Source organism: Pyxicephalus adspersus, chromosome 4, assembly GCF_032062135.1.
Source record: "Pyxicephalus adspersus chromosome 4, UCB_Pads_2.0, whole genome shotgun sequence".
Classification (NCBI taxonomy): domain Eukaryota; kingdom Metazoa; phylum Chordata; class Amphibia; order Anura; family Pyxicephalidae; genus Pyxicephalus; species Pyxicephalus adspersus.
Window position 1 is genome coordinate 81,017,769 of NC_092861.1, and position 23,958 is coordinate 81,041,726.

General features: G+C 36.0%; 2 long non-coding RNA genes across 2 annotated transcripts; one reads left to right on the plus strand and one right to left on the minus strand.

Annotated features, from left to right (window-relative positions):
- Positions 1-334: 334 nt before the first annotated feature.
- Positions 335-3,262, plus strand: LOC140330074 (uncharacterized). Its single transcript, XR_011920604.1, has 3 exons — positions 335-565; positions 1,290-1,378; positions 3,100-3,262. It is a non-coding gene; the product is annotated as an uncharacterized lncRNA (long non-coding RNA).
- Positions 3,263-3,804: 542 nt separating this feature from the next.
- On the minus strand, positions 3,805-23,958 carry LOC140330075 (uncharacterized). The gene is made up of 4 exons (XR_011920605.1): positions 23,905-23,958; positions 19,219-19,449; positions 6,857-6,899; positions 3,805-4,030 (listed from the first exon to the last, which is right to left on the minus strand). It is a non-coding gene; the product is annotated as an uncharacterized lncRNA (long non-coding RNA).

Here is a 23,958-nt window from a genome sequence, read left to right on the forward strand (position 1 = left end):
TGTAAAACCCCAGCTGAATGACATTTACTTTACCTAATTACTATTGACTGGCACTAATATAATACATTTTTATTTTTGTCTACTGGTAATGACTAAATATCTAAGTCCTAACCAAGTTCTGATTTACCAACTTATTTTTCATGTAACCCAAAAGCAATTTAAGTAAAGTATGTTTCCATACTGTTTTTTTATAGGCTTTAAACTATTGTCTCCCATTATTTGCTGAGTAAAGGAAAAAAATAACACAAGCACAATTGAATAACGGTGCCCTCTCTGCTTGTTGTAATCCGGGGTTGTTACAGTCCAGACCCAGCCATGCGGTCACCATCACAAATTGATTCAACCATCAATTGCAGCAGTCATTAAAACTGCTAGAAGTCCCAGCCAAGCTGATGAATTGCAGCTGAATGTGAAATGAGACTCTGAGTCCCTTTCCCACCATCTAATATCAAAGGCTATTGTGTTCCTGAAAAGTAAAGGTCGAAGGTTCAGCATGAAGTTCAACAATAGACGCAGCCAAATGAGAGGGCCCTATTCACACTGGCATTCCAAAGTACACTTGCCTGTAAGTGTACTTTTCATATTTCGTTATGATGTATTTACATTCAAGTCATTTTTTAAGAATAATATAATTATGCAGAAATACTGTACATACAACATAACAACCAAACAAGCTTCTTGATCATATTCCTAAACAAGCTGATGAGCAGATGTAAAATATTGTCATTATTTATTTATGTTATTTAAAACTAAGATTGAATAAATGTATGTGTTATTGTTATTATTGCATGTTATACTTTAAATTGTATATAAACTGGCCTTGCTAGATTTATATTTAAATTCCATGTGGAATATTTAAACTAATAAATTAGTGACCCCACTAACATTACATAACATATAAATACAAAGTGCCCATACACAGGTACACATACAATATTTTTATTAGTTAATCTGATTAATTATTATAAAACAACAACAGAATAGAAATCAAATATATTATACATTTTAATAAATAAATGTTTAACTTGTCATTTAATTTTATTTTTTTTAGTTTGTAGATAGAATAGGAACAATTCAGAACCCTAGTTGTGCTTTTCTGCTATCCAAGGCTCCATTAGTTTGATTTCCCCTAACTTTCTGTTTTCAGGACAGGAAAAGTACTAGGGTGGTGCAGGCACTGTAAACACCCATCAGAAAAGGCTGAAACCAGTGCTCTGAGGAGTTACTCTCTGTCTGATTCTCTGTCCCCTCTCTTGTCACTTTGTTTTCTTTTTTTTTAAAAATCACAGATGCCAGGAGGTTTCATGCACAGATTGTTGCTCCTGTTCCCCAATGAGCAGGGAAAGCCTGTCCTGCCAAAAGACTGGTTAGTGATTAGGTGGGTCTGTATGAAAGTGTATGTATGTGTGACGGTCCCTTCCGTGACAGAAGTTTGAGGATCTGTCAGACTAGCTGCATGTGTGATTATCTGACAGTCTCTTTGGTTTTACTTGTTGCTGTGTTGTTGTTTGTAATGACCACTCCCCTTGTATCAGGTGCAGCTGGGACTCATTACTGCTCTTCCATTTAGTCTGGCCTCACACTTCATGCTGTGCGGTTAATATTCACTACTGGGATGTGAATAGCTGGAGTGTCCTGCCATTCTGAGTTCCTGTTGATTTCTGCTTATAAGATAAATTGCTGTTCTTTTGGTGTATTGGTGTTTTGTTTAGGTATTTGTTGTTTACTAGGCCTCAGGGAGACACTGGGTCCTTCATAGGGGAAAGGACCAGCAGTCTCAATCCAGACCCTACTGCTAGGGCTGTGCAGGGCTAGCAGGGCCTAGGTTCCTGGGTATGAGTATCCCTACCTTCAGGGGATGCTCATATGGTTAGGAGTCAGGGCTGGATTAGGGTTTTGCAAGGGGTGACCATTCCCTTTTCCCTAGGTATTTGAGGCCTAGTAGTTTATACACCTTCCTGTTACCCTCCCCTCCCTGTCATTCATGACAGTATGTGTGTGAATATATGTTTATGCGATATATGTGTATACAGAGTGTGTGCAAACAGTGTGTGCATATGCTGTGCTGATGTGTTTCAATAATAGGATGATGATGTTAAAATCATAATAATCAAATCATTGTATATATGTCTGACCCCTGCACTCGGTATTTTGCATACACCTGCCCCCTGCACTCTTGCTGCATACACAAGATCCCTAAATTATGTACATGACATACTTCTTTGACATTACATACTTTATGTACACTTTTGCTCTCTTTATGCACACTAAACCCAGAGCAGAGTAGAATCAGGTTTCTTTTCCCCTTCCCACTGTTAAGCTACATACACATCAGACAATAGTTGCCTGGTACAAAACGTTGTGCTCATCTCAAGCAAAAATTTGACATGTGTACAGCAGTCAGCAGAAACTAAAAATGTAAAAATATGATTCTGATAGCGGTTGTTTACAGATAGGACTAAATGTAAGCCTCTAGTTTCTGTATTAAACATGATGCAGAAATACAGTAGTAAATCATTTGCTGAACAGTGCTAGTGATCTCTATTGGCTGGAAAACATGGCTGCAATTGATTTTTTCTGTATTGTTGGGACTGGAAGAAGTTTAGGCTGTTCACTTAGCAAAGTGAATTATCACTCTGCAAGTGTGATGAATATTTACTGCAAAAAGACTGACCAATCATGTGCAAGGAAATTTAATAGAAAAATAAAATGCATGATTGGATGGGTGCAGTCAGCAGAGTTTCACCTTGCTAGGTGAGCAGCCTAAACTGATTTAGAAAATAAACCTCAATGTTCCTAACTGACAGGAAAAGGGTTTTTGTTTTTCTCAATTATGTAACATTTTACTACACATTTGTAATTATACTATTGCTAGATTTAATAGTTTTCATGTAACACCTGCAAAAATAAATTTGGAGAGGTGGAGAAAAGTGATGTCACAAAACCACATGTGAAGTAATTGTTCCTCTGTTAATGTGTTTTTATTTCTTGCACCTGTACTCCCATCTAGAAGTTTGTAAAACATTACATTTCAGTGATCTCTGCACACCAGAGTTTAAACAAACTGACATTTTGCAACCTCTCTTTGTTTTTCAACAGGAAATTATGCACTATATGAATAACCCAACAACCTGTTTATCAAATTTTATTGAATGACATCAGTAAGCTTTCAGTATAGACATGTGGAAGTCGGTTTCAGCTGTTTTTTATACTCAACAGAGTTACATATAATGACAAATTAAATTGGATTGTTATTAAGAGACTGCTGTCTTGAATTGATTTCCCTAGTTGTAAAATAAAATCTGTTCAGATTGCTAAAATCTTTCAGCAATATAAATTCACTTTTAAAATCCTTACGGGGATCATTCATTAGAATGTAGCTATTGCTTGCGGAAAAGAAGAGAATGTGTCAAATCTATCAATGGAAAAATATCAATATGACATTTATGTGTGGTATTGTGTAAGGGTAAATAAATATGTCTCATGCTGTGAGATGCAGCACAAAAAAGAGTAGAAGGGGAAGAGAGCCTGTATTTTTCCTGTGGCAACATTTAAAGGGGATACCCACTGTTTTTTTGGATAGCTTGTTTATTTAATTAAATATATATTATGGGCTTCATTTGTAAATCAAGGAATCTAACATTCCATCAAACATTACATACTGGGAATTTTCTAGGTTCATGTGTTTTAATAGCAATAACTAATTCTAGCGGGGGGAATGTCATATTCTCTATTTTTTAAATAAAGCCCTATGTGTACGAATAAAAAAATAAAAAGGTTATTTTTTAGGTAGTTACTATGAATACATTAGCAGCTACTCCCGGGTCTACTTAGCATTTTGCATAGTGATCTGTGACTATAATCTTTGAGAAGATGTTTATTTGTAAAAATTGGCGTAAAAAAGTGGTTTAAATATCATTTTATAAGCTTGAAAATGTTAACAAGAAAAAGATAAATGTGATGACAAGTTGGAAGAGTTTCCGCTTAAAAGGAGTCTTGACTTTGAAGCGCCTCACCTGAAGCTCTGAGCCTACAAAAACAAAAAAACATTGAATACCTGCTTCTCCTCTTTACCAAGTGTGTATAAAAAATTAATGGCCCTATTGGCCCTCACATTCTAACCACATTTTGACCCTTAGGAACTTTCCAAAGCTTATGAGCCTGGGGCAGAATGAGGGGAATGGCTAATAGGCTAGCACCAAAAAAGGAAGCAATAGCTTAGTAGAGGCTCATGTAGTACAGTACAATATGCAAGCAACAAATAGGCAATTGTAATAACATTAAAACAACAACCAGGAAATGGTAACAATATAATGATTTTGGCAATGACAATATTACCAGTAATAATAGTGACATTAATGCCAACAATAACAGGAAGTTTGGCAGCTCAGAAACCTAGCAGGCAAATTGATTAGTTTCTGGGCAGGAATCAAAGAGTGCCCAGGAATGTCTATTATGATCCATCTCAGGTGATTATTTCATTCATCTTGCATTTTGTCTTACATTCACTGCCTTTTACTGCTTTATATAAAACTTCACATTATTTTACAACGTAATTTATGGAATTAATATTATACTATTAGATAATGTTTTTTTGCGTATTTATGATTTTTGCATATAACATACAATAGAATTATTGTCCAAAGAAATCTAACATTTACCTGGAGGACCTTTAGTTTTCTAATTGCTATTCATCATAAAAAAATGTCTTTTTGCATAAAATAGGGAGACAGAAACAAAGCATTGCTGCCCTGTAACAGAACTTGCCTAAATAAGGACCTTCATGGCCAGAACAACAGGTGTTATGTTAACAAAGGCTGCAAGCTTAAAAATCTAAAAATCAACATTTGGAATGAATAAACATGTAAAGCTCATTTGAGATTTTAGTGATTGGGCTTGTATTTATTATAATAAAACTATTTTATAATTTAGTTTTGGAGTTACAGTTTGTTGGGTTTTGGATAAAACAGAAACAAAATGTTAAAATCCCTATCTGGCTATTTTTTTTCCAAAACAAGCAGAATTCAGATTTTGAAGAGCTGTCACACTTGCCATGCTCTGGTGACAACAAATGTTTTCTGTCATCCCTATTTAATGTACAATGCTCTGTAATATGTTGGTGCTATATAAATACTGTTTATTAATATAATATTAATAATTTTTTGTCTCAGTGATACTTACAATTGTAGTTACACACACTTAAAACTGCTTTTGTTACAAAAGCACAATAAAAAAAATGTTATCCTCTTTTTTTCCTTGAAAATCAGACTGCATATAGCAAAAGTTTAAATACAACATTAAACATTTTCTTGTGGTCCAGAGTGGTTTAGGTTAGGCACTCCCTACTAACTAAAGAATAGTGGGAGTTGCTTTGTCACAATAGATTACATTTCTTGCGAGTTTAGATTTTTTGAAAAACATTTAAAAATAATTAAATTATTTTTTTTCAATTCACATAAACATGTCATTCCAAATAACAAACTCAGAGTACCATCATACGGGTGACAGATCAGATGTCACTATCTGTTTCTTTTATCACTATACTTAAGACCCACTTGAATTTAATGTGGTAATAATGCTGGCATGTTTTGAGATCTTTTGAAGGTTATGAGCTGTTAGGATCATATTTCGTATACTTTTTAATCAGTTTAGTGTGCAGTAGTGTTGATATAACTTTTCATGTTTGTATTGAAAAAAACTCATCATAAAGTCTGTTTTTTATCATATTTTACTTGGGTTAATGTTTCCATTTTTATTTATAAAGGGTTAGGGCTGGTATTAATTATATTGTTTTGAATTGGCTTTGTCGGCACTGATGATATTGTTTTGTTTATTAATTTATTGTCTTGTTTGGTGATAAAGGCCAAGCCTTTCATATCCTTGTCCTTTTTGATAATGGCAACTCTAGGCGCTGGAAAAATAGCAAGGCTCCAGATTCTGTGTGAATGTGCTGTTTTTTACATCAATATTAAAGTGTAAATAAACTTGGTGTGTGTAAAACTTGCATGGCACATGCCTTCCTTTTACTTAGCACACTGCAGTGATGATATGTTCAGGATCCTGGAACTACATCATCTCTCAAAACCACCTTATTTGCTGCTGACTCTTTCAGGTCCACGGTGGTTCTCATTGCCCACTGGGTAGCCACTAATGATGTTCCTCCTGCATGTGTGCAGTTTTTCTTTCCAGGGATACCCAACAATCCCAGTCAATTAACAATTAGTCAAAAATGGTTTCAAGTTTTACTTTTTCACACTCTGTTCATAGAGACTAAAATGTTAATTTTAATGTTAATAAAATATACTTTTGCTTATACAATTGTATAGCATTGTATAGCATTCTAATATGATATATAATATTTTTGAGAAGTGGAGGTACATTTTAAATGGCAGTAATAAGCAGTGAAGCATTGTAGTGTCTGACTATTACAGACAACTACACAAACTTGCCAGATCCACTATGATTGTTTTTGCATTAGATTTATTTGGAAACTTACAGAAAGGAATGTTACTATTGTTCCTCTCATTATGAAACTGCTGCATAGCTATGATTGTCTAACATTCTAAAGATCAAAATTATGGAGATATTGACTAAGCTAAGAACAATAGCAAAAAACAGTTCACAAAACCTGATTCTATTTTGCTTTTCTTACTCAATATACCTTACTTCATTATATAAAGCATGGGCACCAGAACCTTTGCAATGTATACATGGTCCTACCCCACTTCTGTATTCCTATACTACTATAACTCTACTGTTCTGACCCCTATTGACCACTAATTTTTTTTTTTTGAAATCTTAGTTCATATTAATGTATATACCCTCATTTTAATCTGATCGCCATAGCTGTTCTTACCTTTTTCCTTATTGTTGGTCATCTTTGTTCTCATGTTCCAACTCTACGGGAAGAAGGAGCATAACATTCATATAATGACAGCATGTACCTGCATCACAAGAAAGCATTATATATAAATACACAACAAGAACATTATTCTATAAATAACCTTAAAATCCTGATAAGCAATCAATTGAAACAAGAGATGAAACTATTCACTGAGAAGCAGCATGACTAGAAACATCTTGGACTGAGATGGGGATAAAGTAGGAAGATTGATGAGGGGCTGAAAGTCACAATCACAGATTCAAAGTCCTGCTGAGCTTGCAGTGATGAACAAGACATCCTGTTGGCAATGTCAACTGACACTGGTGTGCTGATACTTTGAACATACAAATTGGAGAGCTGAATTTTCTTTTTTTGCTGTTGTTGCTTATATGCTTGATAGTGACCTAACATTACTAGGGTAGCCCTGAAGCCTGCTCCTATCCATTTCAAACCCGCACATACACCTCCTTATTGCACAAAATTGGCTGGAACAGTTGTTCTTTATTAACACAATTCCTCCCACATCATACAGTTTCACTTTATTTGACATTACAGAAATATCAATAAGTTAAAAAACTGGACTCAAAACTGCCCAAAAAAAAAAAAATACATCTTCAATCCCGCAGGGCAGTCTGATACATCTGGGGGTGTCTTGCATCTGGTCCTGCATCCTCCTGGCATCCGCCCCAGCGCTTCAGGTGCTGCCATCTTCTCTTCTTCCTGGTTCTTCATCCTACGTCACCCCACCCAGGCAAGATCAGGTGACAAGATGAAAAAATATTTTCCAATCTCACTGCGCATGTGCGAGATTGGCAAAAATGTGCGTGAAAAGGCTCCTTCTGCGCATGCCCGAGCAGTACCCAAGAGCCTCCCGGGATACGTGAAGTTGCGCTCCCATTCATTCCCGATTGCCTAGGTAATCGGAAATTAGGGGGCGGTGCTGCACCTTTTTTTTTTTTTTTTAAAAGGGTGTTGCACCGAAAAAAACAGTATTTTTACCTTACATAAAAGGGTTGTCTACCCTTTTATGTAAAGTTAAATTTCTGAGTTTAGGTACCCTTTAACAATAACTCAACCAGACCTAATAAATGCAACATGACCATTTTTGCTGCTGTTCCTGGAAAGCCTCCAAAATTCAAATGTCAAGCCATTTAGAGATACCATAGCTTGATATTTTTGGCTCCCAGCATAAACTGCTTTGCCCCTCCCTTGGCTCTGCCTGTTTCATACCTCCCTGACCCTTCTTTCCACTTTCTCTTCCCTAATCAGCTCACTATCCCCCCCCCCCCCTTTCTTCCAGCATTATCTTTAACCCTTCCCTTATCAGGATGCTTTTGGCGCCCTGTCAAGGTCTATCTTTACTGTCCTCATATGGTGACATCAAAATGTCCTCTTCCCTTGCCACTAATTTAACTAACATTCCTATTTTTATTTTTAACACATTTTTAGCTAAACCTCAAAAGTTACATATATGAATATAACAGATGCAGTCATATAGAAAGGGAAGTTAATTCACAAAATAAATGCATATCCTCCACATGTTCTAAATGTTTCTGTACCTTTAAGATTAGGCTTGACTCCTCTGTCAGGACTAGTAGGTATACTTCTGTTCAGGGACCTACTGATCATAATGGAGTAGACAGGCTTACTGATATATTGCTATAATGAGGATGGAGAGTCATAAAGATAATAAAAGCCTTGGCTAAAGCCAGGATATTGGCAATGGCAAGACTAGACAGACAAAGTAAGACGCATAGGAACTATAAGAGCAGACATGAAATTGAAATATGTTTTAAGGAGAACTCATCCTCCTGTAGCAGATGTAGTATTGCACTCAATAATGCTGCATTGCTCCCCAGATATCAGTGCTTTGAAGATGCTTTATTCTACCCATGCTTAAAGCTGAACTTTCATACTTACTTACATACTAACTGGCCGCTGGTAAAGAATAAAAAAATGTACTCACCTAAAGCCATAGTAACATGATGCTTCAGCCCCAAGTCCCTTCTCAAAACAGGATTTTTTTAGTGCCTGCTTAATGAAGACAATTGATATTGGATGTCCATCAGCAAGGTGTTTTCATCTTTTAAAAAAATATGGTGTCATTTCAAGGGGACTTGAGGAATGAGGAGCAGACAATTTTTATAAAAAGTCATTTTGCCAAAGAAAAAATCAATTAGTAAACTGAGAAATTATAAATATATGTAAAAATAAGGCAAAGCCTCTAAACATGGTATTGTCACTCGTGGTGGCCAGATAGTTCATGTCAGAGTTGATGCTGACTGGAACCTGAGCTATTCTGACCTCAGATTAGAATAGATGATATCCATGTGGAGTGCCAAAGCTGCTGCATTGGCACTCCTGTCTTCATCCTTTACAGAAGGCTACAGTGATGTTGGCTGACTGTTCTGCCAAAAATAAATAAGGAGCTCCAAAACTAGGCCATTTAATCCATTTTTTTAAATACGAATTCTGACTCCGAATTTTTGAATCTGATCAGATTTCTCAAGTGATTTGACTAGATTCAACCCAGATTTTTTCTTCTCCACTCTATTTCTATTTCACCTCTAATTAGAACCAAATTTTCTCTGATGGACGGTCACATGTGGGAACATGCAATAAGTGAAAAACATTTTTCTGTATATACTATTCCTTTTAATGGATAACTTTTAATTCACAACTTTGATGATCAACAACAATATCAAAATATTCACTCACTGAAATACGCTATACTTTTTTTAACCAAGGGGCATCAGTCTGTGTCTACTACATATTCTATAATATTTTTAAAAGTTTTCCTAGTACTAAGAGTTCTATTTCTATTATTAATATAGATTACCATAGCATGCGCACTAAGATTCACTTGTGGAATAATTGCTTACATTTCAGCTCACCAGCACACGGGATACCAACAACAATGTTTATGGATGCTGAGTGACCTTGTTGTAACAACATACATTTCTTCAGTGCCTTAATGCTTTCTTCCAATGATTTATCTTATTTCCATAAACTGGAGAGTAAAAGCTTCATCTAGTTAGTCATTAGAACAGTTCATATTTAAAAAAAATCTATAATATGTCTTTAAGTCTACTATCCTCTATCCCTCACTGTCACTGTGATAGTTTAAAATCATTGCAATCATTAGTGGCATTCAAACCAAAAAAAAAACATGTTCTTTATATGTTCAGACATTATTGCCATTTTTGGTATTTCTTTAAAAATTAAGTGAAATGTACCTTTAGAGAGAATTAACAACTTGTATTCAATAATTTTTAAATCACATATAAGACTAAAAAACACAACTCCATAAAGTGTTTTTAAAATGATTATTTAGGTAAATATGCAACACTATAAAATAATCTTTTATACACATCCAAGATGGTGGTACCCAGAAGCAAGGCTTTTGAATGTTTACACAAATAACGTAATAATAATGTGTAAATTTACATTTCATGTAATCTTCCCAAAACATTGTTGTTAAAATGAATTTTTTTTGTGACATGATTACCAACTTTGCTAAGGTGGGGCTTTTCTAAAGTAGAATATGAGGTCATGTTAACCGGTATTATTCAATTATTAGCATTGAATAAGTTTTACTACCCAGGACATGCTAAGAATATGGATAAACAAGGTGAGGCAAATCCCTCCTCACACTCCTGATACTGATGACTTGTAGTTTCGGTTTGAATTTTACTATGTTTTAGAATTTACTGTCAGTAGCTGACATAATGATATTTAAATGAAATATGTTAAATTAAATATTTAAATGGAAATATGTTTCCAGCTATGGCCCCATGGGGTTTTTGGACTTGCAACATTACCAGGAGACCAGCATTCAATCCTAGCTCATTGGGTTCCTCATCACCAGCCCAAATAATATATTCCAAAAAACTTTGCAGTTGTCAGACACTATGAGGCATGCTGTTGACTTCCTATTTAGAAAATCATAGTGAAAACCATATGTAATTGCTTTCAAGACCCACTGGAGAAGCATGAAAAGCATTTATATACTCTACAAACACCAGCAGAGGGAGACACATACTGGCTCAGCAGTGGGTGCTAGCGCTGGAATACTTGCATGCCCGGAAGACATCCTATTTGGATCCCATCACAGAAATGCAGAGGTAAGAAGCATAATAGCTAACTCAAAATTGACCACTCTTCTCCCTGTTGACATTAACCTCCTTAGCGGTAATCCTGAGTGTGGCTCGGGGTGAATTATCCATACCAAAACCGGTAACCCCGAGCCACACTCAGTGAAATTGTCAGGGAGTTTAAACAGCTTACCTAGTAAGCGGTGCCCGCAGAGTCCCCCAGAGGTGCCCGCAGCATTCTCCAGCGGTGCCTGCAGCATCCTTCAGCAATGCCCGGCATCTTCTTCCCCTGGCGATGTGGGCTGGGCATCTGTGTAACCTGACGATGCCCGGCTGGCATCTGTGTCCCTGGCATATGAAAGTTGGGGACGCGAGGGCAGGGGAGGCAGATGCTGGCCAGTCATCTGCTTGTGAGCATGTGGCTGAGGGTGGAACCGTGCGGCTGGGAGGTGGGACCAGGCAGGAAATTTAAAATAATAATTTTTTTTTTAAATGTACTGCTTTTACATTTAAAAATACTTAAAAGCATACAACCAGGGAGGTTAAGAAGGTGAACTCATAATCTTCTCTTCCTCACATGTTCCTTCTACAGAACAATGGCGGTGCAAGTATTAGCCACACCAAATACACACAGATGTGACATAGTAGATGCAACAAACAACCACTAAACACAGTGTTAGAACACACTTTTGAGGTTTGACTTCTATATAATGGATTGGAATAGATTGTATCTAACCCAAAAACCCAAACTAGGAATGCTTTAGCACATTGATGCAAGGCCACTTGATATATTGTTACATTAAAAAAAGCATCTAATAAATGCACCATATTTAACACTAAAGGTGCCGAGCATGTTAGGATTTCTAATAGGAAAGCCCAGCACTTTCCATGTGTTGTGTCTGCAAAATGGGTATTAAACATGTTCATGTGAGATTGTAAGCTCTTTGGTCCAGGGTCCTCTCATCCTCCTGTGTTACTGTCTGTATCTATCTGTCATTTGCAACCCCTATTTATTGTACATCGCTGCATTGCATGTTGGCACTATATAAATTCTGTTTAGTAATAATAATAAAGACATAAATAATATAAGTACAGACCTTAAAAGTAAAGATACTACAATCATCAACTATACAGCTTTACAGGCCTGATTTAATAAAGCTCTCCAAGGCTGGAAAGAATACACTTTCATCAGTGGAGCTGAGTCATCCCGCAAACCTGGAATGGGTCTGGTCCAGCATTCAAAACATTTGCTAGCAAATAGTAAATGTCTATAAATAAATCCATTCCAAGTTTGCTGGATCACCCAGCTTCACTGATAAAATTTTCTCCAGCCTTGGAGAGCTTTAATAAATCAGGCCCAGAGTGAGGATTATGTGGCACCAAGCAAAGCCACACATCAGTCTTCAGAGTGGATTAAAGTGTTTCACAGTAGTACATACTCTATGGATTTGGTATTACACTATTACAGAATAATTTTACTGAAAGTAAAGAAATCCTTGAATATAACTTTATATTCATGTTCCTGTTTGCATCTGGTTGGAATGATCTGTTCCTATTGATAGTCTCTGTTTCTTGTTCCCTAGAAGCTATCAAAAAACATAGACATTTTCCGATAGTATTTCTACTGGCAGTTTGTAAAAAAAAAAAAAAAACAACCAACAAAAAAAGAAAATCAATCAACATTAAAAGAATATATTACCATAATACATACCTAATAATTGCCTATAAATATTTTAATTGTCTTAAATTGTGTCTGTCTGCATTACCACATTGAATGAAATATCCCATCATCACAGTTGAGTAAGATGTATGTTTTACCCTGGCAGCAGTTTAGGTGTCCTTCCCTAGAATGGAATAAAGCCAGGACATAGTAAACATTCAGTAATTAGTGGCCACCTGTGCAAGCAGATGCGGAAGCTTTATTTAAGACTTGCATCTTCGAGCAGTACCCAAGAGCCTCCCGGGATACGTGAAGTTGCGCTCCCATTCATTCCCGATTGCCTAGGTAATCGGAAATTAGGGGGCGGTGCTGCACCTTTTTTTTTTTTTTTTAAAAGGGTGTTGCACCGAAAAAAACAGTATTTTTACCTTACATAAAAGGGTTGTCTACCCTTTTATGTAAAGTTAAATTTCTGAGTTTAGGTACCCTTTAACAATAACTCAACCAGACCTAATAAATGCAACATGACCATTTTTGCTGCTGTTCCTGGAAAGCCTCCAAAATTCAAATGTCAAGCCATTTAGAGATACCATAGCTTGATATTTTTGGCTCCCAGCATAAACTGCTTTGCCCCTCCCTTGGCTCTGCCTGTTTCATACCTCCCTGACCCTTCTTTCCACTTTCTCTTCCCTAATCAGCTCACTATCCCCCCCCCCCCCTTTCTTCCAGCATTATCTTTAACCCTTCCCTTATCAGGATGCTTTTGGCGCCCTGTCAAGGTCTATCTTTACTGTCCTCATATGGTGACATCAAAATGTCCTCTTCCCTTGCCACTAATTTAACTAACATTCCTATTTTTATTTTTAACACATTTTTAGCTAAACCTCAAAAGTTACATATATGAATATAACAGATGCAGTCATATAGAAAGGGAAGTTAATTCACAAAATAAATGCATATCCTCCACATGTTCTAAATGTTTCTGTACCTTTAAGATTAGGCTTGACTCCTCTGTCAGAACTAGTAGGTATACTTTTGTTCAGGGACCTACTGATCATAATGGAGTAGACAGGCTTACTGATATATTGCTATAATGAGGATGGAGAGTCATAAAGATAATAAAAGCCTTGGCTAAAGCCAGGATATTGGCAATGGCAAGACTAGACAGACAAAGTAAGACGCATAGGAACTATAAGAGCAGACATGAAATTGAAATATGTTTTAAGGAGAACTCATCCTCCTGTAGCAGATGTAGTATTGCACTCAATAATGCTGCATTGCCCCCCAGATATCAGTGCTTTGAAGATGCTTTATTCTACCCATGCTTAAAGCTGAACTTTCATACTTACTTACATACTAACTGGCCGCTGGTAAAGAATAAAAAAATGTACTCACCTAAAGCCATAGTAACATGATGCTTCAGCCCCAAGTCCCTTCTCAAAACAGGATTTTTTTAGTGCCTGCTTAATGAAGACAATTGATATTGGATGTCCATCAGCAAGGTGTTTTCATCTTTTAAAAAAATATGGTGTCATTTCAAGGGGACTTGAGGAATGAGGAGCAGACAATTTTTATAAAAAGTCATTTTGCCAAAGAAAAAATCAATTAGTAAACTGAGAAATTATAAATATATGTAAAAATAAGGCAAAGCCTCTAAACATGGTATTGTCACTCGTGGTGGCCAGATAGTTCATGTCAGAGTTGATGCTGACTGGAACCTGAGCTATTCTGACCTCAGATTAGAATAGATGATATCCATGTGGAGTGCCAAAGCTGCTGCATTGGCACTCCTGTCTTCATCCTTTACAGAAGGCTACAGTGATGTTGGCTGACTGTTCTGCCAAAAATAAATAAGGAGCTCCAAAACTAGGCCATTTAATCCATTTTTTTAAATACGAATTCTGACTCCGAATTTTTGAATCTGATCAGATTTCTCAAGTGATTTGACTAGATTCAACCCAGATTTTTTCTTCTCCACTCTATTTCTATTTCACCTCTAATTAGAGCCAAATTTTCTCTGATGGACGGTCACATGTGGGAACATGCAATAAGTGAAAAACATTTTTCTGTATATACTATTCCTTTTAATGGATAACTTTTAATTCACAACTTTGATGATCAACAACAATATCAAAATATTCACTCACTGAAATACGCTATACTTTTTTTAACCAAGGGGCATCAGTCTGTGTCTACTACATATTCTATAATATTTTTAAAAGTTTTCCTAGTACTAAGAGTTCTATTTCTATTATTAATATAGATTACCATAGCATGCGCACTAAGATTCACTTGTGGAATAATTGCTTACATTTCAGCTCACCAGCACACGGGATACCAACAACAATGTTTATGGATGCTGAGTGACCTTGTTGTAACAACATACATTTCTTCAGTGCCTTAATGCTTTCTTCCAATGATTTATCTTATTTCCATAAACTGGAGAGTAAAAGCTTCATCTAGTTAGTCATTAGAACAGTTCATATTTAAAAAAAATCTATAATATGTCTTTAAGTCTACTATCCTCTATCCCTCACTGTCACTGTGATAGTTTAAAATCATTGCAATCATTAGTGGCATTCAAACCAAAAAAAAAACATGTTCTTTATATGTTCAGACATTATTGCCATTTTTGGTATTTCTTTAAAAATTAAGTGAAATGTACCTTTAGAGAGAATTAACAACTTGTATTCAATAATTTTTAAATCACATATAAGACTAAAAAACACAACTCCATAAAGTGTTTTTAAAATGATTATTTAGGTAAATATGCAACACTATAAAATAATCTTTTATACACATCCAAGATGGTGGTACCCAGAAGCAAGGCTTTTGAATGTTTACACAAATAACGTAATAATAATGTGTAAATTTACATTTCATGTAATCTTCCCAAAACATTGTTGTTAAAATGAATTTTTTTGTGACATGATTACCAACTTTGCTAAGGTGGGGCTTTTCTAAAGTAGAATATGAGATCATGTTAACCGGTATTATTCAATTATTAGCATTGAATAAGTTTTACTACCCAGGACATGCTAAGAATATGGATAAACAAGGTGAGGCAAATCCCTCCTCACACTCCTGATACTGATGACTTGTAGTTTCAGTTTGAATTTTACTATGTTTTAGAATTTACTGTCAGTAGCTGACATAATGATATTTAAATGAAATATGTTAAATTAAATATTTAAATGGAAATATGTTTCCAGCTATGGCCCCATGGGGTTTTTGGACTTGCAACATTACCAGGAGACCAGCATTCAATCCTAGCTCATTGGGTTCCTCATCACCAGCCCAAATAATATATTCCAAAAAACTTTGCAGTTGTCAGACACTATGAGGCATGCTGTTGACTTCCTATTTAGAAAATCATAGTGAAAACCATATGTAATTGCTTTCAAGACCCACTGGAGAAGCATGAAAAGCATTTATATACTCTACAAACACCAGCAGAGGGAGACACATACTGGCTCAGCAGTGGGTGCTAGCGCTGGAATACTTGCATGCCCGGAAGACATCCTATTTGGATCCCATCACAGAAATGCAGAGGTAAGAAGCATAATAGCTAACTCAAAATTGACCACTCTTCTCCCTGTTGACATTAACCTCCTTAGCGGTAATCCTGAGTGTGGCTCGGGGTGAATTATCCATACCAAAACCGGTAACCCCGAGCCACACTCAGTGAAATTGTCAGGGAGTTTAAACAGCTTACCTAGTAAGCGGTGCCCGCAGAGTCCCCCAGAGGTGCCCGCAGCATTCTCCAGCGGTGCTTGCAGCATCCTTCAGCAATGCCCGGCATCTTCTTCCCCTGGCGATGTGGGCTGGGCATCTGTGTAACCTGACGATGCCCGGCTGGCATCTGTGTCCCTGGCATATGAAAGTTGGGGACGCGAGGGCAGGGGAGGCAGATGCTGGCCAGTCATCTGCTTGTGAGCATGTGGCTGAGGGTGGAACCGTGCGGCTGGGAGGTGGGACCAGGCAGGAAATTTAAAATAATAATTTTTTTTTTAAATGTACTGCTTTTACATTTAAAAATACTTAAAAGCATACAACCAGGGAGGTTAAGAAGGTGAACTCATAATCTTCTCTTCCTCACATGTTCCTCCTACAGAACAATGGCGGTGCAAGTATTAGCCACACCAAATACACACAGATGTGACATAGTAGATGCAACAAACAACCACTAAACACAGTGTTAGAACACACTTTTGAGGTTTGACTTCTATATAATGGATTGGAATAGATTGTATCTAACCCAAAAACCCAAACTAGGAATGCTTTAGCACATTGATGCAAGGCCACTTGATATATTGTTACATTAAAAAAAGCATCTAATAAATGCACCATATTTAACACTAAAGGTGCCGAGCATGTTAGGATTTCTAATAGGAAAGCCCAGCACTTTCCATGTGTTGTGTCTGCAAAATGGGTATTAAACATGTTCATGTGAGATTGTAAGCTCTTTGGTCCAGGGTCCTCTCATCCTCCTGTGTTACTGTCTGTATCTATCTGTCATTTGCAACCCCTATTTATTGTACATCGCTGCATTGCATGTTGGCACTATATAAATTCTGTTTAGTAATAATAATAAAGACATAAATAATATAAGTACAGACCTTAAAAGTAAAGATACTACAATCATCAACTATACAGCTTTACAGGCCTGATTTAATAAAGCTCTCCAAGGCTGGAAAGAATACACTTTCATCAGTGGAGCTGAGTCATCCCGCAAACCTGGAATGGGTCTGGTCCAGCATTCAAAACATTTGCTAGCAAATAGTAAATGTCTATAAATAAATCCATTCCAAGTTTGCTGGATCACCCAGCTTCACTGATAAAATTTTCTCCAGCCTTGGAGAGCTTTAATAAATCAGGCCCAGAGTGAGGATTATGTGGCACCAAGCAAAGCCACACATCAGTCTTCAGAGTGGATTAAAGTGTTTCACAGTAGTACATACTCTATGGATTTGGTATTACACTATTACAGAATAATTTTACTGAAAGTAAAGAAATCCTTGAATATAACTTTATATTCATGTTCCTGTTTGCATCTGGTTGGAATGATCTGTTCCTATTGATAGTCTCTGTTTCTTGTTCCCTAGAAGCTATCAAAAAACATAGACATTTTCCGATAGTATTTCTACTGGCAGTTTGTAAAAAAAAAAAAAAAACAACCAACAAAAAAAGAAAATCAATCAACATTAAAAGAATATATTACCATAATACATACCTAATAATTGCCTACAAATATTTTAATTGTCTTAAATTGTGTCTGTCTGCATTACCACATTGAATGAAATATCCCATCATTACAGTTGAGTAAGATGTATGTTTTACCCTGGCAGCAGTTTAGGTGTCCTTCCCTAGAATGGAATAAAGCCAGGACATAGTAAACATTCAGTAATTAGTGCCCACCTGTGCAAGCAGATGCGGAAGCTTTATTTAAGACTTGCATCTTCTGCTAAATATGTTTTCCCCATAAATACTGTTTGCTAAATTATTTACGCTTTGATTTAGAAATTTTATTTTCTGTTATAAATTTTGCAGAGCCAATCAACTGCATAGGCAAGAAGAAAATATGAATATAAACTTGCATATAAATAAAGCCTGTAAGGTTTACATATATTTTCTTGATGAAATCATATAGAAATAACACAATACAGGAGGTCATTCTATAGATTAGTGGAGTTGTTTTACCCCATATTTGTAAGTCATGGACAATGAGCAGTTTGCCAATTGCATTATACTATCTTACGTTCAGTAATTATTTTCCATAATTGTTTGAAATTTTTTGTATAGTGAATCCTTCTTTAAAATCTAACCTAAACTTCTCTATCAAAAAGTAAATTGTAGTTGAGGCAGAAGAAAAACAGGACTGTGAGCTTCCTCTGGTGTCCAGTTAGTTATATGATCTCTGATAATGGGAAGGATCATTATTCAGGCAGACTGGTTAAACAGCTAGCTATGTTGAAATAATAATCCCCAAGCCCTTATTGCTGATGCTTAGTGCCAGTGACACCAGTTGTATATAGTAAGTATAGGCCTGTAAGTTTAGAAGATCACACTTTTAGTCAGATTTTTGATCTCAAATTGTACAGATCATCCATATAGCGTTAGTGCAGGTTTAGATCTGCCATGGGATCAAGTGATCCTTTGTGGTTCTCGGAGGGTGGCAGTTAGCCTGCTGTGCAGTCACATGCACTGCAGAACTGACCCAGCGCCTGCAGACAGCTGGTGGCAGTTAGTGTTGCTGTATTACTGTACTGTGCCCATACTTGTAGCGTCATCCCCATGGCAGTGTTTCACTGGCACAAGGAAGCAGCAACTGCAATGTAACCTCATGTTCAGTGTGGTTTTGCTTTCAAAAGGAAAGCCAAGCTGGGTTAGCTTGAGGGTTGGGTGAACATTAGTTTTGGTAAACCCATTTTTTTCCAGTAACATTTGTGAAACATATTTTTTAAAAACATTTTAACTTTCAGCAACTGGAACAATGAAAGCATACAATATTCAGACTACCAATGCAGCATATTTGAAATATAACATACACAAAATAGGACATTGTAAAACAGAAATATTACCTGTATCCATTAAAACAAATATTATATAATTTTTTTTAATTCTCATCCATATTTTTGAGGGTGTTTGATGCTAATTTGATAGTGCAGGCTGATCTATATCAATGGGTATGACTGAAATAATTCTGGTTGTTTCATTGTAGTAATGTTTTCATCCTTTCCTTCAGTGACAGGCATTGGAATGTGACGCAGATAGAATTCTATGTTTGGAGTGTGTAGGTGGAGGCAGAAGATCTGACAGAAAGTAAAATAAAATTTTAAATTTTAATGAGAAGCGTAGGAGAAGACACACTTGCATACGATAAAAAAATAATACATCATGTGTATCACAATACAAATATTTTGCATATTGATTTACTTGAACAGTACACATTGCTCTGATTTCTTCTACTGCAGTATGATATAGGTTTAAGTTCTAACTATGAAAATAAAAAATCATGCTAGTCTCAATTCTTTTCAATTGTTTAGTAGTATGTGTAGGAATTCTATATACAAGAAAATTGTGCTGCCACCACAGCCTGTTCTATTTCATTTATGTATTTTGTATGTTGTGGTAGGCTCCTGTTTCCTTTCCTATTTTGTGTTAGTGCAGCCATACTTGGTTTCTCCCAGCTTCTTTATGTGCTGAATTAATTTTACTTAGTTAAATAATTAATTTGAAAGGGACAGGATACTTATGGCACCAGAATACCCTTTTCACCACTACTAACCACTAGAAAACACCCTGTGTTATGCCCCATGTTGGAAAACATTGGATTTCACTCTGGGTTGAGAAGTTGACACTGTCCATATTGGCTGTATAGTCTCCAAGAGGGTAATCGTTTCCATAAAGTGACATTTAAGATGGAACAAAAAGTAATGTTTTCTAACTTGGAGACAAAATAAATGACAAATTCCATAAAAGGGTCCCAATGCAGTGACTCGAATGACTCGAGTGAATGCAGTTATTAGTGATAGGCACACAAATGTTTCTATCCAGCATTACCAAAAGCTGTTTTGTTGTATATAGTGTATAAACATAACTATATATGTATGTATCTAATATTTATTGACAGCCACCATATGCTCCTTGCCAAAAGCCTGGACTTCTGCAGTAAAACTAACATTACATAACACATGTTGTATCTGTACCAGATATTAGGTAATGTATAAAGATGGTCACATTTACTCATTTTTGATTTGATTTATTTTAGTCCTAATAGCACTGAAAATTAAAGCAAGTGGTATAGACAGGAAAGCTGGTAAGGGATAAATTTGCATTGGAATTTAGTTCATTATCAAATCAGTTGGTACTCTTTCTTTCATACTCAAATTTTTATTTACAAAACCTGATTGTATTAACCTAAACTGGGGGCATTCATGGATGCAGTGTGGTTTAAAGGAAGAACATAATACCATGTATTTAGCCACTCACAGATCCTTGCAAATATTTGGGGGGCGAGTCAACTTTTGGCCCCCACTATAGATGGTGGACATAGTACCTTATATGTGACTACTTTGCTGCCCTATTTCTTTCAGTATACACAGGTTCCACAAGGGCTAGTATGGAGAGGAAGTTGAGGGCAAATTTTGCTGCTTCATGCCTGGAGAAACAGCCTGGTTTAAATACCAAGGGCCTTACTCATTCAATAAACATGAATGACAACACAACACTATGTACAACTACAACTACTACAAGAAAATCCTGAAACGTGTTTTGAAATGTTTGTTGCAATTTCTCCCTGTAAATGTCCACAGTTTATTGTAATAAAAAAAGGGTTTTCCAAATCATATTTGTAAATGAAAGTTTACATGATGTGATATTATTAATTCACTGGGGCCAAAAAACTAATATAGATCATTGGGACGCTAATTCTGATGCAAATTGTACCCCCTCCCAACCTAGATTAAAAAACACCTTTTCCACCTAAAGTTAAAAAATACTTTTTTAAACAATATTTCACTTTCCCTAAAAAAGCTTGGTGAGAATATTATGTTCATGGAAAGCATGTTTATCTGATTAAACCTACAGTTTATATATTTTAACTTCTATTGACAGAAAAACTACATTTTTCAATGTTCATGGGCTTTGAGCAGTAACTGACAAAATATTCATGTTTCAATCTGGTTTCACCTAATCCAAATTTCCCATGTCAACTCTTCATATGGAAAGACAACTTTAGTTTTTTTTAAATCATCCTGTACACCCTATCTTGTATATTCCACATGGTTACCTGCAGCTCTATTTTAGAGAGTCTTTACTGAGCAGCAGTGGCCTGTGCCACACAACATATTCCTGGCTAGTCCCTGTACCAATCATGTTTGAATTTGACTGCCATTTCTTTTTTTATGGCTACATCTCTACTCCTATGGATGATCACACAGTAAGAATCTTTAGAGCATGTCTGCATTTATTTTTGTTAGAAGGGAAGAGGCCATAAAGAACAAAACCAAACCTAGGGTGCTGTAATTACATGAGAGAAGTCGTACATCCCATGTACAGGGAGGGGGCTTTGGAGGCAAATGAAAGAAGCAGTACATAAGGTAAATAAAAGGAGCAGAGCATGGGAAGCAATGGAATATAGGAATAGTATGGTAAATGAGAGAAGTTCTTGGAGGACACCTAAAGTAATTAAAAGGAACAGTATAGGAGGTTCATGGTGTTAGATTAGAGGAACTGTATATTTGGGGCACTGTCGGTGACTGAAAGAAGCAGCACATGGGGGGCACTGGAAGAGAATGAGAAGTGCAGTGCAGAGAATGCTGGAGGCAAATGAGAGGTATTGAAGGTCCCTGGAGGTGGATAAAAATATCAGTACATGGAAAACAGATGAGTTAGCTAAGTAGTCAGAGGACAATTTTCCATTTTAGTGTTAAACCTCTCTAGGAGCAGGTCAAAACATAATGGGTTTTATAATGTGTGTGCTGCAATCCCACTTCAACTGAGTTACACAGATGATTCCAATGGATTAAAGCACAGACTGAAATCTTCTGATCAATTATTTTTCAGGACCTTTTTTATACTGTGTATGCCAACTTCTGTGTAAAATAAGGATTTACACTTCAGTTTGGAGCCGATCATGACATACCTTTGTCACAGTGTGTGAGAATAAATGGTACTTGTGAGAGTTCAGAGTTTTGAAGGAAACAACATATTGTCATTGCCTATCCTGTCAATTTTACAGTATGTGATAAAGCATTACTTAAGAGCTATTTTTCATTGCTTGAACCTAAAATCAAAAATAGCATGAACAATTAAATCAATATCACTCCAGTCAACAGTTGCTAAAAAAAATGTTGCTACAGCAACCAGTATAGACTTATTCGTTTTCTTGCCTATAGCCAACATCCAGTTTAATTAAAATACAGACAGCAATTAAACTATATTAAAGTATATGACGTAGAAGGGTTTAAGAGAATGACTGAAGATTCCTTTGTATTGTGAAATATTTTTCACTAATGGGAATATATGTCTCACCGTTTCAGGTTTCACACAATTACTAGTTTTATCTGTGATATATCATATTTTATTTTTCATAGGAGATTTCGCATACTTCTTGAAGACAAATGGTGATGTTGGTCACATGGTGCCATACCCTTATTTATGAATAGTAACATGCATATTGTAGTATCTAATGCTTGCTTAGCAATAGAAATTTCCTGTGAACTTTGAACTCTTCCTGTAGTGCAGATAGGGTTCTCATTACCCTCACAATCCCAATCCATCTATAAACCGCAACAGAACTGCTGTCTAACTATTACAGTGTTGCAAAGTGCAAAAAAATATGCAATATAAGTAATAGGTGTTCTAAAAAGTCCATGCAAATATGTATATTGTGCATGAACTATTTTAATTGGTTGATTAAAAATCATAGAGTAATATAAAATATTAGAATCTTTTACTCATTATAGATGTCCATGTCCATGTTATGGCTGCATTTTTGTTTTTGTTTTTTTGGCTAGCCTATTTTTATCTGGCGATCCTGCAGGAAACACTATACTTTAAGAAGTTTCTAAAGTAATAATGTTCCTTCTGCACTTAGTTCTTACCAATATTTAAATGATGCAACTTTAATGGATCATCCAGACATTGCAGATAATTTGTTTGATTGTAACACTCCAAGAGCAATGCAAGTATAACACAACAACAAATATAATTTGAATGCCATCTGCATTGATTTACCATACCATCTTATTAAAATCCTTGAAGGTGAGGTAACAATATTTAGGCTTGTCTGTGAATGTTTTCATTTATCCAGGTCATTGTATGTCTAGTAGTAGTTGGTTACATTCAACTCGACTTGTTCCTGTAATGTCCCTTCATCAGGAACATACTTTTTAGGGTGTATGAGAGATGTTTCCATGGTAAGATGATTACAGAGGCTCTATAGCCACTTCATCTCTCAATATACTTTATATCCTATGAAATATCTGATATTGTAAAAATATAGCTTACATTAATGAATGTAATTGCTTTTCAATGTATGAGCATCTTAATTTACATTAATTTGCTTTAGGTATGTAATTGGTCACTGACTGGCTGGCACTTGCTCTTAGAACACAATCAATTAAGCACATCTATAACTGACTGCAAACTGTGTTTGCATTCCTTTGTAGCTTGCACCTAACTAGACCTAATCTAGTGTACCACCAGACCTTCAGTGACTGATTAGAATGCTGGAGAGATAATTACTAAACTGTATTACATACCTGTATTGGAAAAAAGTAAGGTCACTAATTAGCTGTGCTGTCTATCAGTGATGT